Source organism: Anguilla anguilla, chromosome 4 (genome assembly GCF_013347855.1).
Source record: "Anguilla anguilla isolate fAngAng1 chromosome 4, fAngAng1.pri, whole genome shotgun sequence".
Lineage (NCBI taxonomy): Eukaryota > Metazoa > Chordata > Actinopteri > Anguilliformes > Anguillidae > Anguilla > Anguilla anguilla.
The window spans coordinates 10,586,943-10,612,627 of NC_049204.1; the positions used below are offsets into that span (position 1 = coordinate 10,586,943).

The 25,685-nt window shown below is 42.0% G+C and overlaps 1 protein-coding gene across 5 annotated transcripts in view; it reads left to right on the forward strand.

Moving 5' to 3' along the window:
• The first annotated feature begins 1,156 nt into the window (after nucleotides 1–1,156).
• Nucleotides 1,157–25,685, forward strand: part of si:dkey-44g17.6 (guanine nucleotide-binding protein G(I)/G(S)/G(O) subunit gamma-12) — a 52,794-nt gene continuing 28,265 nt past the window's right edge. The window contains exons 1-3 of one of the 5 annotated variants that reach the window (XM_035412336.1): nucleotides 1,157–1,323; nucleotides 1,395–1,463; nucleotides 22,184–22,243. The gene's annotated coding sequence lies outside the window, so the exon portion shown is untranslated. Of the gene's footprint in view, nucleotides 1,464–22,183; nucleotides 22,244–25,685 lie in introns of all 5 variants that reach the window. The other 4 variants (XM_035412335.1, XM_035412338.1, XM_035412337.1 and 1 more) reach the window with 4 other exon arrangements.

Below are 25,685 nucleotides of genomic sequence, written 5' to 3' on the forward strand. Positions count from 1 at the left end.
TTGTGAAGTTCCTAGCTTTCTGGATTATGTTTCATTTTCTTGACTGCTGTTCCCTTTTTATCTTTTATATGGCTCAAGCACATTTTCTGGCTACATACTTATCAGAAGTGAATGCCTTTACCAATGTCAATCAGCTTTAAAAAGCATTCCAGTGGATCACTCCCTGTGACTGAGATTGATTGTCCTGATCGCATAATGTCGAGCCCTGGCTCAGTCAGACACACTTGTAAATTCATAATGCATTGTCATCTTGCTGAGCCAAGATCCCACAGATAACCTTCCAAATAACAGCTTGCCCATACTTCTTCAATTGTCTGAATGCACCTATCTCTCTCCCATGTAGTCTGTGTTGTACTGAATTGGCTTTAGGATGGTGTTATTCATTTTACCTTTAATTTACCACTAAAAATAGAATCATACACATTGTAAATGTAATGAATTTTAAATATTTTAAATATTTAGTCTTCCATTTTAATTAGATTGCTCTGCACATCTGAGGGATATAACTCTTTCCTTTAGACAAATCCCGCATTCAACCACTTGGATGATGAATAATGGCGGCCCCCATTTAATCCCTTGGCTGTCAAAATAATTGATTCTTGAATGTGTCCTCCTTGCAGCTGTACAATTATTACAATTATTCCGTCCCCCCTTCTCCCTTAGTCATCTTAGTCAGTTTCTTGTGATGGGAGTTCATAAAAATATAATTTTGAAGGTATGCTTATTAGGTCTGTTGATGTGTTCTTTTTGAGGATACGTTTACAGTTTGCGTGTTTCTGATTCTGAAGTATTTACATTGTTTTAAATTTTATTTCAAATTCTGGCTTAAACTTTATTTGTATTGGCAGTTTTCAAATATGCTCTGGCTATGGGCCTACTTTATCTTCCACATTTAACAATAAAAACAAACATTTGTAGCGTTTTTCAAAAAAATTTCACAAAATAATGACATCAAATAGACTAACAGTTATTATTTAATGTAAGAAACAATATTACAAATATAGTATATAAAATGACTGCATATAAATTTGAGCCGTAAAGACCACTGTTTAAAAAAAAGCTGGAACATAAAAGCTGAAACATTCACAGACAGAGGGCGCCTTGGATGAAGAAAAAAAAAGAGACAAAAAATAGTCAGCACAAGTCCTCCATCGTTCCCACCATTCCGTGTCTTAGGCGGAGCGACGTGAAAGGTCGGCTCTTGGTCAGCGATATAGTCGAGAGGAGTTGGTGAAGTAAACGAATTATGTTTTTGTACTGTAAAATCGTGGAGTAACAGCAATCTATGAAAAGTGAGATAACCTGAAAGACAGAGAAAACGAGGTAATTTCTTTAGACTATTACAAAGAGCTCGGATTTGGTATACAAGTGTCAAAGAACAGTTTTGTTCTTAGGTTGGGAAGCTCTCCACCCCTTCTCTTCTGGTTTACGGAAGGTCCATCGTAGGCAGAAGCTGTGGTCAGGTAAGTGTACACACAACTGTAGATCGCCAGCTGCCTCGAAGTAATAAATAAACAAAACTGGCTTGGCACTCTAAGCGGCACCACAACGAACGTGATCTACCATTTTTAAGCGAAGCATTATTTAAAGGTTAAGGAGTAATTTCGCGTGACAGTAATCGGTACCATTGATTAATTATATACAGCTGTCTTCATGCAATAATAACAATGTTTCGTTACCCTCGCTTTAACAACTACTGACGTATTTATTCTAATGATAAATGAATTTTACACGTTTCAGTCGGATGTCGTTTTGACACCTTTAAATGATTGAGGTAATGTAGGCTATTGGTCAGTTAGATTTTACACCTTTTGGTATATTGTTTTTTGCATTTTTCTTTAACTTGATGGAAACGATATTATGAAATGTATAGCTAGCCTATAGGTAGTTAAAGTATTGATCTTTGAGAAACCTAATGCTATTAGTGAATGTGGCTATTTTCAGTTTGTTTTAAGCACTCTTGTTGGGGTGGTCAGGGTACTGAAAGGATGGTAAGGTCTTCAACCATGTGACGTGGAAAGCAATTATGTCTGCCAGTCTTAATGCAGGGTAGTGTTAGCTATGAATGTAGGCACAGGTACTTTTTATTTTTTGTTGACTAGGTTGATGTTTAACCTAGTCCATTTCGAAATTTTGAAAGACTGTGTTGTTAAAATAGTTATAGTTTGTTTGTTCTAATAAAACCGCTATAGTTTATTATGTTTTAAACCAATAATAAATCTTAAATGGATGTCATACTTCCACATTACTACTTCAGCTTCTCTGAAATGCAAATTTAGAAAGGGCTGGATAAAAAGAGATTTCAATGGTAGTTTACATTTGCAGTGTTTTTCAAAGGTTTAACATTTGTTTAATTTACAATCTGTGATTTGTGTGCATGATGATGATGATGATGATCTTGATGCGAGTGAGGTCATGTTTTCATTGTGTGGAGAAGGAGTAGTTACATCACTGAGTCTTCAGGGTTGGTATTGGAATGTATAGTAAGGTTTTGCATTTATTGCTATGCAGTAAAACGTCCAGTGATAACTAAGCACTAACAGTAGAATTAACACTGTTAGTGTTGAGTTAACACTGGGCATTTTACCATGTGTATTCATATCTGCCGTGTTATTTCTGACCAGAAGAGTGATAGACTGTCGTGTCATGTACCTCTTTGCATCTTTCAAACTCAAAAGTAATGGTATTGGGATATGTTTTTGATGGTTTGTTAATTCTGTTTTGGATGTTACCTGTAGAACTGAATAAAAATATAAACTGGTATGGTTGAAAACACTCATGTAGAAGTGAACAGTTTGCGAACATGTCTCAAACTTACATCTTATACACTGGCTGGTTAGATCTTGTTTAGTTTTTCTGAACTAAATTCGCCATTGTTATTTTTGGTGTGCCTACAAAGGAAAAGGCCGGTGTACCTTTGAGTAGTGTGATTTATAACTTAATAATATACTTTTCCTTTCTATCTTTACGAAAGACACCAGATATAATTTTGATAGGTTGCCAGTCTTTGCCATGTTCATGCCATGACCAAAATAACAAAATATAGTGTATCATATCACTATCATAAAATTATAAAAATGATTAGCAACGAGTAGCCGCTCTCAGTTCTGGCTTTAATGCCCTTTGATAGATACTTGGCTGGTTAATGAAACGGGTGATGGAATTTTCTGTCCATGTGATGAAGGGATTGAGGCCCTGGCCCCAGGCAAGTACATGTGTGCAAACAAAACATCCCTTTGTGTTCTTCCTGCAACAAGCACCCGAATACGAGAAAGATCACTGACTGCAAATAAGCTCATCAGCAATTTTCATCTATTCCACATGCCTTCATAGTCATTTTTAAATCAAATTTATTTTTGACTGAAATACACATAACAACACATTTCATGAAGACAAATCACTGGTCACCCAATATACACTATTCCAATTGGTTATTGCATAACTTGTGATGTAAAACAAGAGTATACAACTAGACATGTAAACATTCAACCACACAAATAAAACATTTTAATTCCTTAAATGAGTACCTACAGAGATTTTGTTAATGTGTCATAATATGTAAAAAGTCATAGGAATACATTTTTGCATATTAGGGGGTTAAGATGTAATCATGTAGGGCGGATCAGGGGGGGCAATTAAAAAAATATTTTTTTGTAGAACAGCTGTGAAATGATCATTTATGGTGAATTCTAATGGGAAAATACTTCAGACTAGTCTACTGATTGGTATAACCTAATTACAAGATGAAATCCCCATATTTATTATATTAAATCATTTCTTCACATGATAATGATATATTTATAGGGGGGTTATTTGGCCTGTTTTGTAATATTGGAGGGTGTGGGTTGTAACTCCCTTATCCCTCAGAAATTGTGCCCTTGTTGTAAAGAATGAAACATCAGCACAGCATCTCACAATTACTGACAATTTTTCGAGCACCAAATGATGTGCCACTATTATTGTTATGAGCCATATGTTCTGCCCCGTGCCACATTTGTTTTTGGGTCTAATTTTGTTCCATAATGTCGTGCCGTGCGCAGCTGCCTCTTCAGTAACCCATTTGAGGGAGGTGTTAACTCTGAACACACTCTCTGGCACTCTGAGGCATCTTTGGCCACACACAGGGTCTCATGTGAACAGAAGGCTTTGTCTCTCTGTACTGTCTGCCAGCATAGGGTGGTAGTGTCAGAACAGGGCTTGTGGCTGTATGTACCTTGGGGGGGGGCATTAATTCTGCTTGCTTGTGTTTTAGGCCTAATTGCAAATCTGACCATCCTGACCACTGGAAGGCTTCAGTTTTCCCTCTGTGTATTTCATCCTATGCAGAAGGATCTACTTTGCGATTGATTAATGGCCTGTCACTTGTAGTATGTCACAGTGCATATTTAACCTAGGACATGATGAATGGTGACATCATTCTTCCTCTGTTACTGGGTGATTTCATGGCAGGCATGCAGTCTAGTAGAGACTTGGGTGTTTTTAGAATATGTCATTTTTTCAGCCACTGTAAAAACTGGAAAATAAGCACATTGTAACTGCTATGTGAGACAAATCAGCTGGAAGTTTGATTGTAAATATCATTTAAAAAATCAAACTGGTGTCATAGCAGGCACCACTACATAAGTAGCATATAATATGATATATCTTTCCTGAAAAATGGATCTTTGAAATCAAATCTAGGTTTCATGGTTGATATTTCACCCCTTACCCTGTAACAGATTTCATAATTCCCTCTGCAATTAGAAACAGTAGCCTACTATTTTATGTGGTTTACTTATTTTCTTTGTGCAAAATAATGCCATTTGCTTCTAAGTTTGAGTAGGATTAGATAGGATTCTGGGAAATTGAGTCTAATAACCCTTCCGTATCACAGTAAATCTTAATAGGAATACCAACCCTGCTACTGCAGATCGACCATCCTGTAGGTTTTCATTTCATTTTACACCTGACTCCATTAATTAGCAGATCAACAAGATAGGCCTATCTAGCTCTTGAATGAGGTGTGCTTTGTTAGGATAAGAGTGAAAACCTACAGGATGGTAGATCTCCAGGAACATGATTGGTTACCACATCTTTGTGGTGCGCATACACTCACTGTATTTGGGGTAGACAGCCCTTTGAACTGTCTTACCTGGAATATGACACCACGACTGTTCTTCAGGGAGGAACAACTTTAAAGCACCAGCTTGATGACGATGAAAGGCAGTAATGATTTTTGATCTTGCAACATTCAGGCTGTCAGTAATCCCATGATGCAGCTACTCTTCCAAACCATTGAAGCTGCTGGTGAAATGGCTTCCTGCTGTCCTTTACAGGTGTGGCTCTTGTACATAACATGTAGGCCTACTCTGTGTGCTGAATACGCATTCTGGAATTCACATGCTGGCACTGGGGACAGTCCAGGGAGTATCTCTGGCTGAACTGGCTGGCTTCAGAGTAGGACTCGGATTGACGCTGACTAAAACATTTCAATATATTTACAGTGCAAAACAGTGCATTCATAGGTGTGCTGCAGGTCGATCATCAAGCATTTTGCAGGGTGTGCTCTTTGGCCTCCGATTGAGAAACTATCATCTGATGTTTCAGGGGACTGTTATTGTTATTGGATTTTCTTCGAGAACTGACTTGTACGTCAGATGGACAGTGTCTACTGGTCCTTTACTCCTTGGCGATATTTAGGAAAAGCTGTTGAAACATGATTTTTGATAAACACAGCTTGAATGGTAATTTTACCCAAAATAACATTTTTCTATTTAGTCTTCAACCTGCAGGTTATGTCTGAAAATAAAAAAAATTCTAGATACCCCATGCTTCTCATTTAAAAAAAAAACACTGGGTTCCTTGAGCGGCAGGGAATGTTTTTGTTTTTTTTAAAACATGCCTTAAAAGAGGAAGTGATATGTTAGACCAGGAATGCAGCACATTGGTGGAATGAAAATGTGAAAAATGCTGCCTTGATGCGGAACAACTAGACAAACAACATGACTCGGCTGCAGCAATTACTGCCTGGAAGCCTTTCATGGTTATGTACCAGCTGCAAAATATTGAGGTTAAAATGAGTGGCGGGTCTTGCCCTAGGATCTTCACGGATCTTCCAGGTTAATGGCCTAGAAGTAGATGTCTAGCTTCATAAGAAAGGACTCAGGTCATTTATGAAGTGCCTTTACTGTATTCATCATGTAAGCACACTTGGCTGGGCCATCTCATTTATCCGATGTAGCTCAAACTGGACATGCTTTGTGTCACACAAAGTCCTGGAAATATGTTCAAGTGTGTGCTGGGTTTGAGTTGTATTTCATTAAAAGGCAAAGCTTTGAGCCTTGTGGCTCTTGGGAACGTGGCAGTTTAGATAATTCGTGGACGTCGTTCCCGAGTTGTAATTATGTCAATCAATGTAACAGGATGTGGTCTGTGGAGAAGGTTTATAGAACGTAATCTAATTGAGACATCTACAGCTGTGGTGGGAACCAGGAGACACTGCTAATGTGAATTTGCACAATATATGTAAATGCATTTTCTGTATTTCTTTCACTATATGTGCCAATGCAGCAGATATGGTTTTGGCACAGTCAAGGTATATCAGTGTTTCTATAATAATGCTCAGTCACTGACAATGAAGAACATTGTTTTGAGAAGAGTAATTTTTATCCCATATATAGATATATCATTTATATCCATATCCATATATTTACTCAGTGGTACTTCTCTGTATTTGAGTTAAAGCCTAATGCTTTGTCTAATCATTGCTACACTAATCATTAAATTTTGTAACGGTGCCCAGACGTTCTGATTAACTTGCACGAGTTTTAAGAACATTTCATTCCAGGCGTGATCAGGCCAGGTTCCAGTTTTCTTGTCAGCATCCCCCACCACTGAGAGCGATGGAGTACTGCACAGAGTTGTGGGTGGGGGGGGGGGCTCATTGTTCAAAGTGGATTGCGAGAGCTGACAGGGTAAAAAAATATCGTTTTTATGCAAGCCCGTTCCAATCAATTGCCCGATTCATTCGTACATGCCTCTCAGTTAACTGACAGCTTTTATGACCCACTCCCCCCCCCCCCTTCTTAGCATTTAATCTATTGGAAATTCAGCAGGGGGTGGGGTCAGTCGTGCACGAACGTTGTTCGTCTCCAGCCGTAACTTAGAATTGGGTTGAGGCAGGTGCTGCAGGGAGCAGTCCTGGAGTAGCGACTACGTGTTCAGGGGAAAAAATTTATCAATGCTAAGATGTTTTGATGCTGCAAGAGATTATGATCCCAAGAAAGGCTGCACACTTGACATGACAAAACTCCCTCTGGACTCAATTCCAGGATTTGACAAGAACTGTTTTTCCAATCCGGTCAGTTACAGATTTTTGCCACAAGAAATCAGCATTGCTGTGGTACTGGGGAGTTCTGGGAAAGTTTGCAGATGTTCCTCATAAGTCATAAACTTGTCCTTTCAAACCAACACTTGTTGATGCAGAAAGACGTGCCGACAAGTTTTTTTACTGCAGGTGATATAACTGCAGTTTTTATGTGTGTAGGTTACTTCCCTCTGATTAAAAATGGACAACATAGCACAGCACTATAAAAATATGCTCCTGCGACATGTTTGTGGTTTTAAAAACCACACTGCATGCAGTATGTGACAGTGTGGGAAATGTTTTGTTAATCATTGGCAAATGATGTATAGATGTGGATGACTGGGGAGGTGTAGTGTAACACACGCCATCAGAGAAGGCTCTACTGATGTCATGCTGAGAGACGACTGAAGTTGAGAACTGCATTAAAGGTGACACTAATCATAACCATTCCAGGTCTTTGTATTCAGTGGCTATAGTAGCTATTCTAGGTCTTATTAGGAGCAAGTTTGTGCAGAGTGGAATCCAGTTAGCAGACAGCTCTCACTCAGAATACTCTCTAACACCTGACTCATACCTCATTGGAAGAGGTTTTTTTTTGTTTAGAATTTTGCCACTGTTTGCCAGTCATTGGACCATACCTGTTCCAGTCTTGGAGAGGCGAAGGAGAATAGCACCTCCTTGCTGATGTTGCTCCTTGCTGAGCACAGGTGGTTTTAATCCCGCTTTGTTCAGTTACAGTCCCCTCCTTCATAAGAGCAGCGTGATTAAGCTGTTCCACGGCTCAGATGTCATTAGCGCTGTCGGGAGGATGGCACCCACCGCTGTGACGGATGTCTGCTCCAAGAAGCAAAAAAAATGGCTGGCTGCAGAAGGAATTAAACACGCTGTGATGCGCTATTTAAAAATACGTAATTAGCCCCTGTTGAGTATTCTCTTGCAAAAAGAATCTGCATACCAGCTTTTAAAAAAATTTTTTTAGCAAAGAGCAATTTAGCTTTACATTTTTTGGTGCAGATGCATGTACGGTTGCTTGTTTTTTGCACCACCGATGTGGTTCAAATGCTCGAGCGAAATCTGATCAGGCAGCTGGAGGGACGTCCTGAACCGAGGAAGACCAGAACGGGTCTTCATCGTCCGCTCCCTCAGGAGACGGCCGGTCACACGTCGGCGTGTCAGGGAGGCGTCCCGGCAGCGGTGCACCGCGAATGCGGACGGCGGCCGCGGCAGAGCACGCGCGCAGGGTACGGCTAACGGGCATCCCGGCTGCAGGGCGGCCCTTATCTCTCCCGTGTGACCGCTTGATCCAGCTACCTCTCTTAACGCTTAACCGCGCCACGCAGCGCCTAGCTGAGGTCAAGCGAGGATAGCCGATAACGAACGAATGGAACCGACGCACCGACTCGCCGGGGTTTCGCATTCCCGTGAAAAGTTTGTGCGCTCGGAATGCCTTGGGCCGCGCGGCGTTTATGAACGGGCCACCTCAAATTGCCACATCGGGTCTTTCCAAAACCGTTAGCCCAATGGCGGTGTAAAGCAGTGTTCGCTGTACCCAGCTTTGACGATGCAGATGTGGACATCGGCGTCAAATAACCCTGCGAATGCTTATGATTAGGCTAGCCAGACAGACTTTTACTACGCCCTGATGAATTCCCCCAATCGAAACTGCAGGCAGGATTCCATCAGCACTTTGACCCGCCCACCATTAAAAAAAGCTCAGACCCACAGCTCACAGCAGGTTGTGTTTTGTGTCAGCATTTTGCCTCTTCTGTAGTGTTGAGAGGACACCAGGTTTGTAACAAAGCTTCTTTGGGTGGGTTAACAGTATTGATGTGGCTGAATAATTTAATTTGGCTACAAGTGAATATCACTCCTAGCACTGCCAAAGAGGGAAGCGTAGCTTCAACTCATGAGCGACACAAGTAACTAATATCTGGTTATTCACCGAATACCAACTATATTAAGATGGTTAGGTGAAAAGTTAGCCACACCATGTGGGTTGTGCTCTATCTATAGGCGGCGTGCCAGTTCATTTAATTACACAGCTAACAGAACTCATTCAAATGATCAGGAAGAAAAAGGTTTACAGATTCACATTAATCTCAGTTAAGACTAAGCTAAACTGTAGCTACTGCCTGGGCTGTTTAGTCGGCCTTACTGAGGCCATTTTGCACACGTAGATACACGCAGGCTGAGGTCCTTTTCCGTATGCGCTGTCATCTCGTCTGGTCATCTGAGGATGTGCCTTTTCTGCTTGGAAAGTTTGTTTTGCTGCAGTTTCTTGTGGTCAGCTAACACAGCACTGGGTGCATGCTAGGTTCCACATGGGTTGGAGTACTCACTCCAGGGCGAGCTAAATTGGCAGCACCTATTTGCTGTGGGAAGCAGCTTCATCTGTTTGTTCAGATTGAAGTTTCTATGACGATAACAGCAATAGCTAGACATTTTACGAGTCTTGGAATTTAGGAGAGCTCCACAGAGGTGTGAGAACTCCGGAGATAGGTCAATGGAAGTTCCGCTTAGTGTGGGAACTCCAAGGACAATGTCCGATCGCCTGAGGTGAGAGGGGAAGAAAGGGGAGCGCTCAGTTTTATTACCTTGGTGGGGGATGGGAACTTTCACACCTGTTCACTGTGCGACGTGGATTTTAAATGCTGCACGCACAGGTGACATCATCAGATGTGCTTTTATGTTCTTAAAGTGAAAGTCACTGTTTCTGCAAGGACTGTACAGACTGACTTGAGGGTGCCTTCAGTTTTAATTTAATTCCAAGCCTGGAAACTGTTTTTACAGGTTCTGTGTGGTTTTTAGCAGTCTTGCTTTTCTGGGATCGCTGACTCTTCAACCACATCACAGTCCAGTCAAGCTGCATTTGGGAGTTGTTTTTTAAAAAACTTTTCTGGTGTGTGCGGGGCTTTTGGGTGCAAGGTTTAAAGGTGTGTGTGTGTGTGTGTGTGTGGGGGGTCTTGATGCTAAGAATAATAATTTATAGATCTGTTTTTGTATTTTACATTTTAGAGCATTGTCTTGTTGTTTATCCCAGGACTGTGTAAACACATCTAAAATGAATTCTTTATTTGCAAATTGTTCTCTGAAAGTCCAAAGTCCCACTTGACAAGGCATCATAGGATGTGATCTATAAAATAAAAAAGTTCTGTGGGTTTTAACGATCACTAGTGACCAGTTATACCGTACTCATTGTGAATTAAATTGAGCTGTTACTGCTGGAAGGCCTTTTGAACTGACGGGTTGCGTGGAACGACACCGTAGTAAATTGGTGTGATTCTGAGGAAGTAACTTGGATGAGAAGAAGTGGTTGTTATCTCTGCAAGGTCCAGGAAGCTGCAGTCTATCAGACGAGATTTTTGAATAACATTTTATAGGCCAAGGCATGTGCGTGTGACTTGGAGGGACGTCAGAGGCCGGTTGCCAGGGCAACTCAACAGAATAGATGTAATTGTAAAGTTTAGTCAGTGCGAGTCTGATCTCATCTTGTGTCGCTCTGTTAGCAGAGTGTTTTCTGTTTCCTGTTTCATGCAGACACCTGATCTTGTTGCCCTGCACATCACTGCTCCTTTCTGAGCTGAGGCTGATTTGGATAATGTACGTGATGGTGTGGATGTGATAATGAAGGAACTCCATTTTGTCTCAAAGACCTGATTGTTGACTTACTTCCCTGGGAAAAGGAGCTTCAGTTTGTTTAGCTATAAAACAAAAATAGCAATAAGAATGCTTGGCCTTTTTTATTGGCTCCCCAAGCAATCACATTTTAGCCAACTATGGGAAGCTCATTTGAATATTATTAGGCCTATTGGTAGCACTGATGATTTCATATGGGCAGGCAAACTACAGCTACCTATAAAGTGTTGTTAAATATTGTCACTGAATAGATCTGGTGTTGCTGGACACCTGTAAAATTGAGTGGAGCTGTGTCCACCACACATTTCCCAGTACATGTCAATCAAGTGACAGTCATGGGAGAGTCAAAATAAGGTTGTCTCCCCTCAGGTAAACATGTAAAGATTTTAAGTGTCAGAGTGTTATATTTTGCGGTCACTTTACAGTATAAAGATGGCAATATGATTTACAGTGAGACAAACTGACATGACGGTGATATCTCTGCTTTGAAACTATTTCCTGCCTGCTTGGCTTTTAAGCGTCTTGAGAGTCTTTCATATGCTGGAGCCTTTTGGAAAAATCCAGTTGAAATTGCATTTTATTCCCCTTGAGTTGCGTTTAAAGGGGCTGTTTCCCTGAGGGTGAGGTGGGTGTGAGCAGGGGAAGGGGGGGGGGGGGCTATTTGAGGAGGTTATTTTCAGAAACAGGCAGCAGTGGGATTTGGCCCTTTGGTGATGCTCACCGTTGCCATATGGAAACCGCTGTGCCGGGTATCTGGCTTAGCCCCACCAGCCTTTGGTCCCATTGATGGCGCTACCCTGGATTAGACTGGGCTCACAGGGAGTTGATTTCATTTCTTTATCTGCAAGCAGCAGGGGAAGTGTAAAAACCATCACAGTGATGTGTAGTGGTGTCCCCTCTGGCTAGTGATCTCAAGGGTCATGACCTGCAAATAAACAACGTCTGACTGCAAGTGTCAGCTTTCATACGGCTTGGCATTCAAACCAATACATCACCCACCTTGTCTTTGAAGAATGATGTGATGTATTGCCAGTGCAATTGACAATTCAGTGGTTGTCCAATAGAAAGCATTCAATGGTTGTTCAAAATGGTAAAATTCCTGTTTCTGCTTGCATAAGTAGAGTAAGGCATTTCTTATGACTGTTGGTATATATTCTGCTGTGCAAGATCTCTGTACCATTGCCATTTTCCATTAACGAAATCCCAGTCAATCATTAATCACTGCTCCATCTCCCAGAGGAATGTCACCAACTGTTAATCAAACAGGGGGAGCGGGGGGGCGGGGGGGGGGGCAGGCTGGCCATTTACTCTGACAGCTTCATTAATGAATACAACCGAGCTTATGAACAGTGCCAATCTGGGAAAAGTCAAAACGTGCTGCGAGAATAGTTCCTCTGTTTGCAGAGTGAGGTTTCTGTCTGCAGGTGGTTTTTGGCCAGTGACTCCGGGCCCCAGACATAACAAATGTGATTGATGGGCCCTGAGCCCTCATCCTTATGGACTCCAGAACTGCTTCCCAAGAAAAGACTAAATGGAAAGAAATTATCTTATTGTTTCAGTTACCCTTTTTCCCCTTTGACTGGGCAGTAAAATGTTGGTGAGGGAAGCATTTCACGATTGCTATATTTAAATAAGGCAAGTCACTGGCACATTTTAAGTGCTCTTGTTTTTAATTAGTCTAACATGGACTTTTGTATACATACTATCCTGTTAATTAAGTAGCCTTAATTAAGATGAGGTTTTTTGTATGTTCATTTTGTAACATTTTTTAAGATTGAACTTATTTTGTATTAATCAACGTACTTGAATAGAATACATTTTTTTTGCTGCCATAAATGCATCACATTAATTTATTTCGCTGCTGGAGCTGCCAGTAATGGAGCAGCATTCTTTTAAAATAACGTAAATCATGCGTTAAAATCCCCCGACATGATTCTTTCTAATTCGGTAATCCTGAATTATACTCATTGAAGCATGAAACCGTGTTTAAAAAAGCGCTCCTTCGTGGAGTGAGCGAAGGTCACGACGCGCTGCTCGGATAGCGCCGTTCGCACGAGTAGCTGCCTATCTGGGTCATACTCAGCCGACCCTTCTGCTGGCACTCTGTGGATGACTGAGCCAGGACTCTCCGAAAATGCGCTGGTCACGTGACAGGATGAGCCGGTGAAAGCACGACGCGCCGGAACGTGTTATATCTGCATCGCTCGCGCTCCTCAGCTACCAGTCCCCAGCAGAGCGACGCGTTTGGAGAATTTAAACCACTTTAACACCGGAGGTCCCAATGTCTCCTACTCAGATTTCCAGTTTAGAAATATATGGGAAAAAAACATCTGGTTTTATTGCCACAGTATATGTGTTACAGTCAAATATGAATCTGGTGAGAAAAGGCTATGCAATAGCAGAGCACTTACAAAATGTACTAGAGGCTGGTGAGTTTCCTTGTAAGTTGGCAGGAATATTCCAGGTAATTGACTGTGCTCACAGCTGCTATCATGGAAGGGCACATTGAATCTGCCTGTTTATGGTGTACATCCAGAGTGTCAATTAATCATTTTTCATTTTTGATAGAGTAGCCATGTTATAAATGAGTTTAAATGCTATTTAAGCTTAGCTATTACTAGCTAATGCATCATCTGAACTTATTTACCCTACACACCAATTCACCCGCTCAGATCTTCTGGCACATCTCCATTCCACACACACAGCTATCTAACACGGGCACCAGATCATTTTGTGCCACTGCCCCTAGACTTTGGAACACCTTACCACAACACCTCCATGAATACAGTAATCTCTCCTCCTTACGTAAAAATGATACTATCTCTGGTTTGTATATAGTCTCTGGAACAACATGAGCCCAAATAAAAGTTTAACCAGTATGGGTTTAGCTGTCATCCATCCAATGGGACCTGCCATGTGCAAGCAACGGCTCAATATGGAGAGCATTCTTCTCAGTATGAAGCCAGCTAATGGCAAGTTTTTATAGTGACGACTGGAGAAGCATTTTAGCCAATGAAAACACATTTCTAACTGTGTTAGGTTGTTAGGCTTGAATAAAAGGACACACATTTTTTCTCCTGTGTAAACAAACCATAACTTTTTTAGTATGCCTGCTGAGCACGTTACACACAGGACTAAAAGCTCTTGAGACTTTATTTCAAATAAGTTTATTGTTTTCCAACACACTTTTATTTTGCAAAGCCTAAAGTCTAAACAGAAGACTTGGCATTTGGAGGCCTTGGAAGTACTCACTCGTCTGAGTGAAAATTTCTGAGGAGGACTGTGAAAACAGCTTTGACTCCACAGCATAGGGCATGTTCAGTGACTAACTTGAACCCATTTTATATCTGTGAGCATCTAAATACATCTAAAATTCTCAAAGTTTTTTTATTATTATTCATTACACTTATAAGTAAGGAGTAGGCCTGATTTTGAATAATAATAAATCTGAATTTGTGGGATGTGTTTCACATGATGGTGGTAGGGGTGGGGTATTTGATTAAAACTTCAATCAGTGGATTAGTAAACCAGATAGCTCTGCTGCTGCCAGAGCTGGCAAGGGGAGAGCATGGAGAGGGAGACGTTGTGGGAGGGGGAGAGTGACAGACAGGGGGAAAGCTAGCTAATTTCAGCACACTATTTTCACAAGCATTATACAATATATAGCATTTCATACCTCTAAAGACCCATAATATAATTTGGTTACCAAGTGTCCTTTTGGAGTCTTCAAATGGCCTTTTTGGAAACCTGCCTAGACATAGCTACGAAAAAATAAACAATGCAGAAAACTCATTTTTGGTGGTATTGTCATCAAATTTGAACCAGGATTTGTCCAGCGTTGTGTTTCTAAGCTGACGAGACACAGCCACAAGCATCTATATCCGCTGAAAAGAAAAAAGATTTTTTTGATGAGAAAAAAAGGTAATATTTAGAGTAGAGACTCTTGAAAACAAACTCCCAGGGATTACCTTTCTGAAGGTATCAGGATTATGCCTGTAGTAAAAAGGGTTCAGGAATAGTAACAATTTTATTTTGGGTATGTTATTTTCAGGCTTGTGCTAAAAAAAAAGGGGGGGTGGGGTGCTACAGATGGGGTTAACAGCTAAATATAGTAAAATGCATTCTTATTTTTAACATTTTTATCCAATGAGATAAGGTATTGCTTTTATAGTACTATTTGTATAATTCCTGATAAAGCACACCATGTTCCACTTCTGCATTTTTCATGTCAGTGTTAATACCACGTTTTTCATCGAGGGCTGGAGAACAATGGAGCCGATACACTGTATGAAGAGTCCCAATGCGATGTGGTTTAAGTAGCCACGAGTGCTGATGTTCTGCGAGCAAAAAATAAATAGAAATAAAAAAAATACGGCAGGAGCCACGGCGAGCCCAGAACAGGAACAGTAGTAGCAGGTTGCCTAGCAACTGCTGGAAACAGTGGCTCACAAAATATTTTTTTCCTCAGATGTCTTGCAGAAAAACGCATATTCCGTATCCGTACGAAAACCAAGTGTCACCTATTGTCAAGGCCAAAGTGTGTTCTGTAATATGTTTTGATTGAAACTGAGACAATGATTATGAATTTGTTCTAAGAAGCAGAGATGTCCCTTGAATACAAAGCAGTAGGTTATGGATTGTTCTGTGTTGTTGACAAATAGGCCATACAGTACACTTGCTTTCAGTTCTTTTGACATTGAGGTTTCTCTGTTCTTAGGATTATAACCAACATAAAATAAATCGCATGGCACTTTGCACATGGTACAGGTTATGTTATGCTGCTGTTACTTCTTGTAAGTGAGGGAGGCTTGTACAGTATATACAAAGCAAATAATTTGTTATCTTTACATAATTTTAACCATGAATTTCTATATGCAGTTTATATTTCCATTACCTGTACGTGTGTGATCGAAAGTAATGTGCTGGTTTCTGCTGTGTGGTGTTTGAAACATTTGAATAAAAACAAGGAAGAAAAATGTTTGGACTTTGACTGCTGTCATCCTCAGTTTATGACCTGCTTTATTCAAAACCTTTTTATCTGGAGAGCTCACGCTATCCATCTCTGGTGTTCACATACTGTAGAGTTGCCTGCCTGTTGCCTAGCAATCCATAAACCTGCATGAAGGCTTCCACCCTTCACCCTTCTCTGAGCGACAGTAATGAATTTTACATTTAATACTGAAAAGCACTGCAATACCTATGAATTTGATGGGCTCTTTTAATAAAGATGAGTCAATTTGTCTCTTGCAGTGTTAATACAGAGTCTAAATGCCAAATCTTGTGATATTGCTTTGACTGCTGTATGGTGTTTTTCTACTGTTAGAGATTGGAATTATGGGATGCAGCTGACTTATTTGGAATGTTCTTTCTGGTGATCATTTTCACTATAGACTGAGGGAGTTGCATGCTGTTTTAGAGGGACTGTGCACCAAGGCATTGGCTTCTGGCAGGATAGTTATTGAAAAATGACAGATTGGACAGATGATTAGAGAGAACGACAAAAGGAAATGTCTGTGGAAAGAAACAGCACAAAATAAAAGCATACTTTTGCAAAACAGAAAGTCCCGGCAAGGGGCCATTAAGGGCAATTGTCTACTTATGACTTGATGGACTTGGATACATTTTTAAAAAAATCAGTCTGCCTGTCCTTGAATGCCTTGAATTTTGTGTACATAAAGCAGGGCAGTAATTAATGCATTCCATCCCTCGTGTTTTGTATTCTAAAGAAACCCTGCATAGTGTGCCTTTAAGAGCATGTGCAATTCAATCAAACCAGGGCCGTGTTTCAGGAAGCAGGATTATGGAGCTGTCGCTGATTTGTCACCATCTATGCTCACTAACTTTCACATGGATGAAGGGAAAATGTTTTGATTTTGTGATTATAGAAACAATGTAGGTTATCCCCCGGTGCTCTGTGGGTGCAATCAATGGCACCCAGAACACCAGGGAAACCAGGCAATGTTATAAAATTCGTAATATTCTTTTTTTTCACCGTCAAATGATCCTCTGACGATGGGAATTTAATAAACTGCCAGCCAGCCTCCACAAGAGCATCTGTAACACCACATGTTACCGTGCATATGGTTGACTGACTTACACCAGCAATTTCACCCATTGCAGTTTGAAAGGAACCGCCAGCATCGAATTCCAAACAGCACAGGTCTTTGTCTCCACAGATAGGGAATGATTGCGTGCGAATATGTTGCCTTGTAAATGGTCCTTCAGAAGCTGCTACAAGGATTTTGTGCTGCCTCTATCAAAGAAATAATGATTCTGAGGGAGACGATCTGGCAGGTGTTCAAAATTTCGATGGGCTTTGAAAGTACAAGGCCCAACTTTTCGCTCCATTGCAGGACAAATTACTGATGCCATATTGTCATGTATTTTTTCTTTTTATCCGAGTGCTTTGTCAGCTGCCTTTTATTACATTAATAACAGGACGCCCACCTGTTTTGAATAGCGTCTTTTAGTAACAGATGTGTGGAAGCCATTGGCTTAATTATATGGCACTTATTAACTACGTCACTTAATTATAAGTCAGCGTTAAGGACAGATAATTATTCACGCACCTGGCCAAAATTTTATTGTTGTTCGACTAAACATATTTCATATTCTGATCAATGAGGATATTTCATAGCTATGACATTTGCCTTACTTTTTATGAAGGAATGATTTGGAAATTGATAATATGTGCAGGGTCCCTTTAAGAGAGGTCCTGCCTCTGTTGCCACTGTCTCTCCTTTCAGACCACACCTGTTCCCGTTTTCTGGTTTTTCAGTCCTCATAAGAATCAGGCGAATCCGTATGGACATAAAACAGGTTTGATTGAATCTGCAGGTCTGGTTTGCCCTCAAACTGGCAAAGTGTGTTTGATTGAATTTGCATGAATTGTCCATGGACCTTTTTTATTTGCAATTAGTGCTGTTCATTGGTCTATCTCAAATGTATTTTTGTTATTAGATATTTAGTCTTCTTTATAGTGTTTTCAGTTGTCTGTGAGTGCTGGCTGTGTTTTCGGTTTTTAGTTGGCAGTAATATCATTCCTGGGTAGGGCTTGGTGCGTACTGCAGCTCCCCCAGGCCAGCTCCGTGGTTGACTGATCAATCAGCTGATCCATTTGATCAGTTGATCGCGCCCATTTACCGTTTATGGAAAATTAAATGTCACAGAGCAAACAACTGAAAGGCAATGCACAGTTGTATACAGTGCCTCTGTATTAGTGCAGTCAACCTCATTTCCTGCTTGTCAGGTCTCATTTCATTTCCACTCATACACAAAAATAATTCAGAGCAGGCTTTGCGCAGTGAGCTTTCAGTATGATGTGACAGACCATGGCTGCACCTCTGAAATCTTGCTTTGCACACCTTACCTCATTCATGAACTGGTGTCTAAATGGTAATGTCACAGTAGGCTTTCACATAAACCCAAAGCAGACCTGTAATGTCTGCAGTACTCTGCAGAAGTTCTTCAGCAGTAATGCCTAACTAATGAAACCTTAAGCCATTGAGAAGGCAAACATATGTCAGCAGTCTTCACGCAACGCAGATGTTTGAATTGGCAGGTATGGACAAAAGCTGCGAGGAAACTAGAACCACAACTCACTGAACAAGGGCAAGATCCAAGGCTAAGCAATAACTGAGACTTCCTCTCAACAGACAATGACTGCATTTACAGTACATGGACACATTATTCTGGATAATACTCCTTATCCTGGTTATTGTCATATCCTCCTGGCAGGAAAAGTATTGAAATTTTTGACAGAAAATGTTGCATTGAAAATATTTTTGAAAATATTATTTATTTCTATGTCCTCTACACAGGCCAACAGGTTTCGGCGTAGTAGAACGTGGTTTTTGAGATTAAGACCAGAGACTTGTGTCCTCTACTGAGGACTAAAATGAATTGTCGGGACTTCCGAACGACCTGCTTACATTCACCATAAATTCAGTTGATATTCTGGTATAAATTGCCTTCAGGGTACCCAGCCTTGTAAAGCACATGCATGAATTTTCCTCCCCTGTTGTTTGGCAGTGATGCTCACTTTTACTTTATGATGTATGTTTTAAAAGCACATTATGAAACTATAAGCAAAATAGCTTGTGAATCAGGGGAATGTGGCACAATCCATAGTGCAGCTGAATCTCAACCTCTATATGAATTCTGAATTTGAATTGAGTGACCACATAAACGAAATTAGCCATTTGGCTAAATTTGGCACATTTACATTACAGAATAGTGATGTTGATCAATGTGTATTGTCCCTGTCAAATAAATAAATAAATAAAACTAAAATAAATTTTTTGAACGGCCCTTCACAATTTAAATGCAAGCTTGTCATGCAGTACCAGACCACATTGCTGTCTCTGGCTGTTCCACAGCGTAAAAGGTCAGAGAGGCACTCCATGTTCACAACCCAGTAATCCATACTGGTCTTGTGTAAACGTGGGCTCAGCTAGCCATGCAGGAAGCACTGTTCCCTCAACAGCCTCCCCGTGTCCATTTCAGAACCTATGGAAAATCAGTTGGGCTAAAAATGTCTTTCTGCGTTTATCAGCCGGTGACCCGCTTTATCTTAAGTGTGGGTTCTCAGGCTGAGAGCCCTGGGCTTGGGCCTCCTGCATTTGGGCCCTTTGTTTTTCGTTCCTGAGTCAGCCTTGTCAAAGGCTCTCATAACTGACTGTGCCTGGTGGCAAACATATGTAAGCCAAGGTCAGCTTCTGTTGGTTTTTATTGCAGTTTGTTTCGTTTGGATGGAGGAAAGGGCGAAACAGGATCAGCAAGCGCAGACGTTTGGTAGAGAGCTCTGCCCGGGCTCCTGGCACGGGGCCCTTTTCTGAGAAGGGCCGCATTCTCCGCCATTTCTGCCGAGGTGACGTGTTCGGTGTGCTGGCGGCACGCGCAATGAGGAAGAGGGAGTCTGCCACACTCCTGTTTGCTCCTGGTTTCTCTCCCTTCATGAGCCGTTGATAATGTATAATTGCTTCTCTCAGCCTTCCGGGTCATTAGCGAGCCGGTCTGAACCGGGGAGCCCCTGTCTTGCCTGGTTGTCGACTGAGTAGACGTCAGCTTGCGTGACTCCTAAGTGCTTGACCGCGCAGTGGAGAATCCATCAGCACGGGCCTGTGGACGGATATGAAACCGTTAGCGGCAGCGGCTATTATGGTTGAGCGAGAGAACCGAGAGTGGCGGTGTCTCCGCCCCACGCTGCACAGGAGTGCCGAAGTGCCGGGCCAGGCAGGAGAGCAGCGTAATGGAGCGCTGGTTGACCACAGTGTATGTCCCAGCGGGTGTTTCCAAAAAATCTGTGATAATGAGGACCTGCTGGTTTTAACGCAGTGCGACAAGGAACGTTTGACGAGAAGCAGCGGGCTCCAGTTCCTCTTGGAGCCACGCTGCTAAAATATTTTCCAGTGACGGTAAACAAGAAAACTATCCATTATATTTAAATCGTTTAGCGCCTGACACTTGTCCTATTAATGGGTTCTTTTTGATATGACTGCTGCTTCGAATGGCGATCAAACAAGTCGTTCATTGCTATGTGCTATAAGGCTTTGTACTAAGTTGGGTGAACGCTTTGCCCTTTTCTTTGTACTAAGTGTCTGTGTATGTTCTGTAGTCTGTTCTTTACTGTCAAAGCACATTCTTGTTTTAATGCCTCTCGGAATTTAACCATGCAACTTTCTAAGTCGCAATGGACAGGAGTGTCTGCTACATACCAAATTGCAAATTGTAATGTATTTTTGAGGTGATTACAAGTCAACTTGCTGCAACATCATCAGGTAATATGCCTGTTATAAAACATGTATAGTAGCCCAAAAAGTGGAACACGAATGAATGTGACGTCACAATAATAGAGCATTAAGCCTCCATGTGCCACCAGAACAGCTTGTGTCTGATGTGGCTAAGAATCTACCAGTGTGTGGAATTATGCAGGGGGGATGTGGCACCATTCTTGTATGAGGAAATCAATCAACTTTGGTGACTGAGAAAGCCAAACCACTGGGTGACCACGCATACTCTGTGGACAGACAAGACACCCCTCATGGCTGGAAAGAAATGGTGCAACCTGGTTTTGTGCAATCACAAAGCAATGATTAGCATTGACCTTGCCCTCTAAGGGATTGAGTGCGCCAAATCCTTTCCAGGAAAATGCACATCATTACGGAACCACCAGAACCCTTCACCGTTGGAACAAAGCGCTCTACTTAAGGTCGCTTTACTTGTGCACTCATCCAAGAACAACGTCGAGGATGATTCATCTGGCTACATCACATTTCCCCATTTAATTGTAGACCTTTTCCTTTTCTTTTCTTTCTGGGTCACTGCTTGCAAGCGCCAGTTAATTGATTTGGAGCTTCTCGCCTGTTTAGCCTTGAACCTAATGCATGGTAATCCAGGGGTATGAGTGTTTCCATGCCAACATAACCTTAGGCACTGTTCTTCTTGAAACATCAGGAAGTTGAGCCGTTTTCATCATGGAAGCTCCTGCCAAAATGTTGTCTTGTGGTAGCCATGCTAACCTTTAGTATAAACAACTAGTGTGGGAGTCACAGATGGAACAGCAAGCGCAATAATTAGGATATCAGTCTAAATGCATAGAATCAGATGTGAAGCATGTTAAAAAATCAAGTGAAATCAGACGGTCGTACATCATTTATAGATCCGATTTTTCAGCTTTATCTGATGTGAGTGTGAACAGAGGCTTTGTGGACAGAACATTGTTTTCCCGACGCTCGACAAAGTTCCATTAGCCCCATGGATGTGGGTAGCATTGCGTTTTAAACATCAATCCATGCTCATTTTAATGAGCAAGCTGCCATGGATTAGCCTACTCACAAAGCATGTTAGTTCTCTACTGGGAAAGGGGCTATTTTATGGTTTGTGGGACTTTCAAAGGGAAACTTGAATGAGCCACAGGTTTTTTTTAGCAATTTAGCTAGGCCATGGGTGTTTGCAGCTGGAAATGTGACTGCCTCCAGATTGTGTTTTCCTTGCGGTGGCAGCATAGACTTTAGCATGTTTTCTGGCCTCCCTACCCCCCCACCCTTATGGTTCTGGAAGGTTCTGAGCGGCTATATAGTGGGCCATTGTTAGCGTGGGCCTCTGCATCCTGGGGTGTGCATCGCGCCCCCCTCAGCCTTGGGGCACGGTTGTTCGTTCTCGTTGCTCTGACTCAGCCCTCTGTCGTCTCCTCTCCTCCAGGTTCGACATACGCTGAGGGGCAGGACACGTCAGAGCTCCAAACCCCGATCTCTGCACACGGTCAGTTTCCATCCGCTGAAAGATACCACTCGCCCTGCTCATTTTTTCAGAATGCGAATGTGAATTGAAGGGAAGTGTGATGTCACTTAAAGTACCATCCTCATCACACCAAGATGTTTGTGTTCTGTTTGACGCATTGGTCTTACCTGGGCATTGTTATGTTATGTTGTTGTTCCTATTTGAAAACACAAAATGTAATTGACTACTGTTACCTGGCTTACCTTGCATATTTAAATACAGACAGTAGGCCTTCCTACTTTTACGCTTTTTTCAAGTGCAAGTTGTCTGCACATGGAATTATGATAATGGAAGTCCTTGACAATCATGTTTAGTGTTTGAGGCTTTGTAGGAACTGATCAGGTTCCATGCGTTGTCTAAAATATCAATTATTTGTCTCGTGCGGCCAGAACTCCACCTAGTGAAAAAATCAAACCTGCTTGAGAGAATTGTGGGATACTACTGCCAACGTGTGGTGACATTGCAGTACTGCTTGAGACCTGACACAAGCGCAGCATTGTTTATGAGGGAATTGCCAGTACCCATCATGCCTTTGGGAATTTCCCAAAATTTCTTCCTTTAGCAGTCCCAGTTTATTTTTCATCGGCCTTAATAAGGCCTTCGTACAGCATACACTAAGCCTTCACAAGCATGCATTACTGCATTATAAACTGTTGTTATTTACCACGGGGTGTGTAAGAGTAATGAATTATGTTGATTAAATGTTATAACATCATGAGAGCCTGTAGTATGCACAGAGAAAACATAATAAAGAAGCTACAAAGGCCATTCACATGGACTCACAGTTAGGAGGAATGAAAAGAGCACTTTGGGTGCATAGCATACAAGTATGCTGACAAGTATGGTGTGCATCAGTTTTTACCATTTGCATTAACAGAAAAAATTGAGTCAGATATACGCCAATTTGAAAAAGTATTCTTTCTAGTTTCATTATTTTAACTTTCAGTTGCCTTACCATTGAAGTATTTACATTGGTATTTTCTTTATTTTACTGTTTGGTGAAACTTGTGAACATTTTGTTAGTTTCTCACACAATTAACACATAAATGATGCCTTGTTGTGATAATTGATCATGTAATTAGCATGCTAATAATTTGAATCATCTAAAGACTGTGCTTCTGCTTTCCAATCAGGTGATGGCACATGTCACAATTCATTTAGCATGTAGCATGATTCATGTAGTGTGTTTGTGTGTGTGTGTGTGTGTGTATGTGTGCGTCTGTGTGTGTGTGTGTGTGTGTGTGTGTTACAGTAATCCTTACTGTTATTACAGTGAGACCCCTCTGCATAACATTATGAGTAAATATCAGTTATTTTATTCTGAGCAATTGCAGAATAAAACTTTTGTGCTTTTGTAATAAAATTGTCATTCATGATGTTTGGTAAAAACATTGAAACATTGTAAAAACGTGCAACCATTGCATTTGAAAGAAAGAAAGAGTGAGGAAACCTACAGTAAGCCTAACTCAAACATGAGCTGTCATTACTTTTCCTCCACTAGAGGTCGCTGTTTGTCAGTAAGTGGGTTGTGTGTGTTTCTAAAAAAAAATGTTCCCCGATTGCTTTCCTGAACTTTTTATTTTGAAAAATATGTTTAATGTGCACGTGAATTAAGCTACACTGGTGATACGCAGTGAATACTCTTGCACATTGCACGTAATGTTAGGTAGGCTCCCCTTATTATTTTCTGTAGTTTTTGTCCTTACCTTTGTCCAACTTCAAAATTTTGACATCTGGTCCTCGAATGCGATTTGTGAAGGCCTGTCCCCAGCTGTGTTTGGCGAAGGTATTACCGAATCGCCTCACGTAGCGCCCGGCTAACGACGACGTACGGGCTGTGCGGAACGGGCCTCCGTCAGGCGCCAGGCGGGGCGCTGACTCGCGCGGCGGGAGACGAAAGGGCGCCCGCTCGAGCGCAGGTGCCCCGTCTCGCCCCCCGTCGGGAGTAAACTGCGCGCGCCGCCGAAAGTGACTGTTGTGCGCTCGTCCCCCGTGATCGTCGCCGGAGGAGCGGGCGAGCGAGGCTGAAGCGCCGCCCGGCTGGCTGCGCAGGTGTCTGACAAAGGCTCTTTCTCCTCCCGGACAGGTGTGCCAAAATGGCTGAACGAGGCCTCTGTGGAGAGTACGGTCGGCCTGCCCCCAGATGGCTGTTTCTGTAAATATTGCCCCCTCGCCAACTTGTTGTCGAAAGTGTCGGGGGGGGGGGGAACCTGCCCTCCAGCTCGTACGCGCGGTGGATTGGCTTCAGTTTACCGCCAGAGCCGTGGCTGTTTTTAATGCTGCTGAATCGGTGTTTTAGGCGATTCCTGGAACCGCAAGCTTTCCTGCTAAACGTACGCAGTTTTTTTTTCACTTTTGTTTTGACTTGGCTTTTTTTTTATTGCACGGTGATCCAAAGCAAACCTGATAAATAAAAAAACAAACCGTGAGAGCATTGCTCAGGATGTTTAGGGTAATTGTGAGGCTAATTGCTGTTTGGGTGAATGCCGCGCGTGCTTTCCAGCCTGCGGTTACAGACCATGTGACCTGGGCCGCGACGAGGCCTTCTCCGGTCGCAGCCGAACTTGCACAACTTGCGCACGTGCGCACAGTCGCGGCGACCGCGCTCTCTGTGGAACCGGCCCGGCTCCCGTCGGCCGCACACGCCCTGAAATCCCGCCGTGAGTCGCCGCTCGATCGCGTGCCTGCGTGCGTTCGCACGTGCGCAGTTTCGCGGGGGCCGGGGCCCTGTCACGAAGCTGAAAGCCTCTGGAAATCTCCCGGCGTGTGGCCTTGTGGTTAAACTGGGGATTCGTTGCGTGTGAGATTAATGCAGTTTGGGCTCTCTGTGCTCCTCGTTCATCTGGAAATCAGTGGCATGTGCACAAGTCCATTTCACCTTCATGGTTTCATTTATAGTTTTAAAATACTAAACATATTTAATGAAAAATGCACTGAGATTATTTAATGTCTTTTTTTGCTGAATTGAATGACAATGATAACTAAGAGAATAATCTGTTACCTCCTAGGACGTAAGAGCAGTTTTAGGGATAGGAGAGTTTTTTTTTTGTTGGGAATTAGGTGCTTCTCTCAATACACTGTTGTCAAATTACATTGCCTGTGCTGGCCATTTCCGAGCCTTTCTTGTCACCATTTTTCATAAGCGGCTGCCCATATTTGGGCATTTTCCTCCCCGTGGGTGTGACCTGCTGAGCCTGATTACAGGCAACCACTTCCTGCTTTTCATGTCGAGAAAGCGAAGGAGTTGCTTCTCCAGTGCAAGGGTGTGCCTGAAGGAAGTGCTTTCTCACTGCTTCTGATGGCAGCTGTCAAACAGACCTTATCTCTGTGTGGGTGAAAAAGAGGAATTGATATTATTTGGGGGAGGTACAGGATGTAGGCTGGTATTTAGTTCTCACAAAAGTTTGCATGGAGTTGCATAATT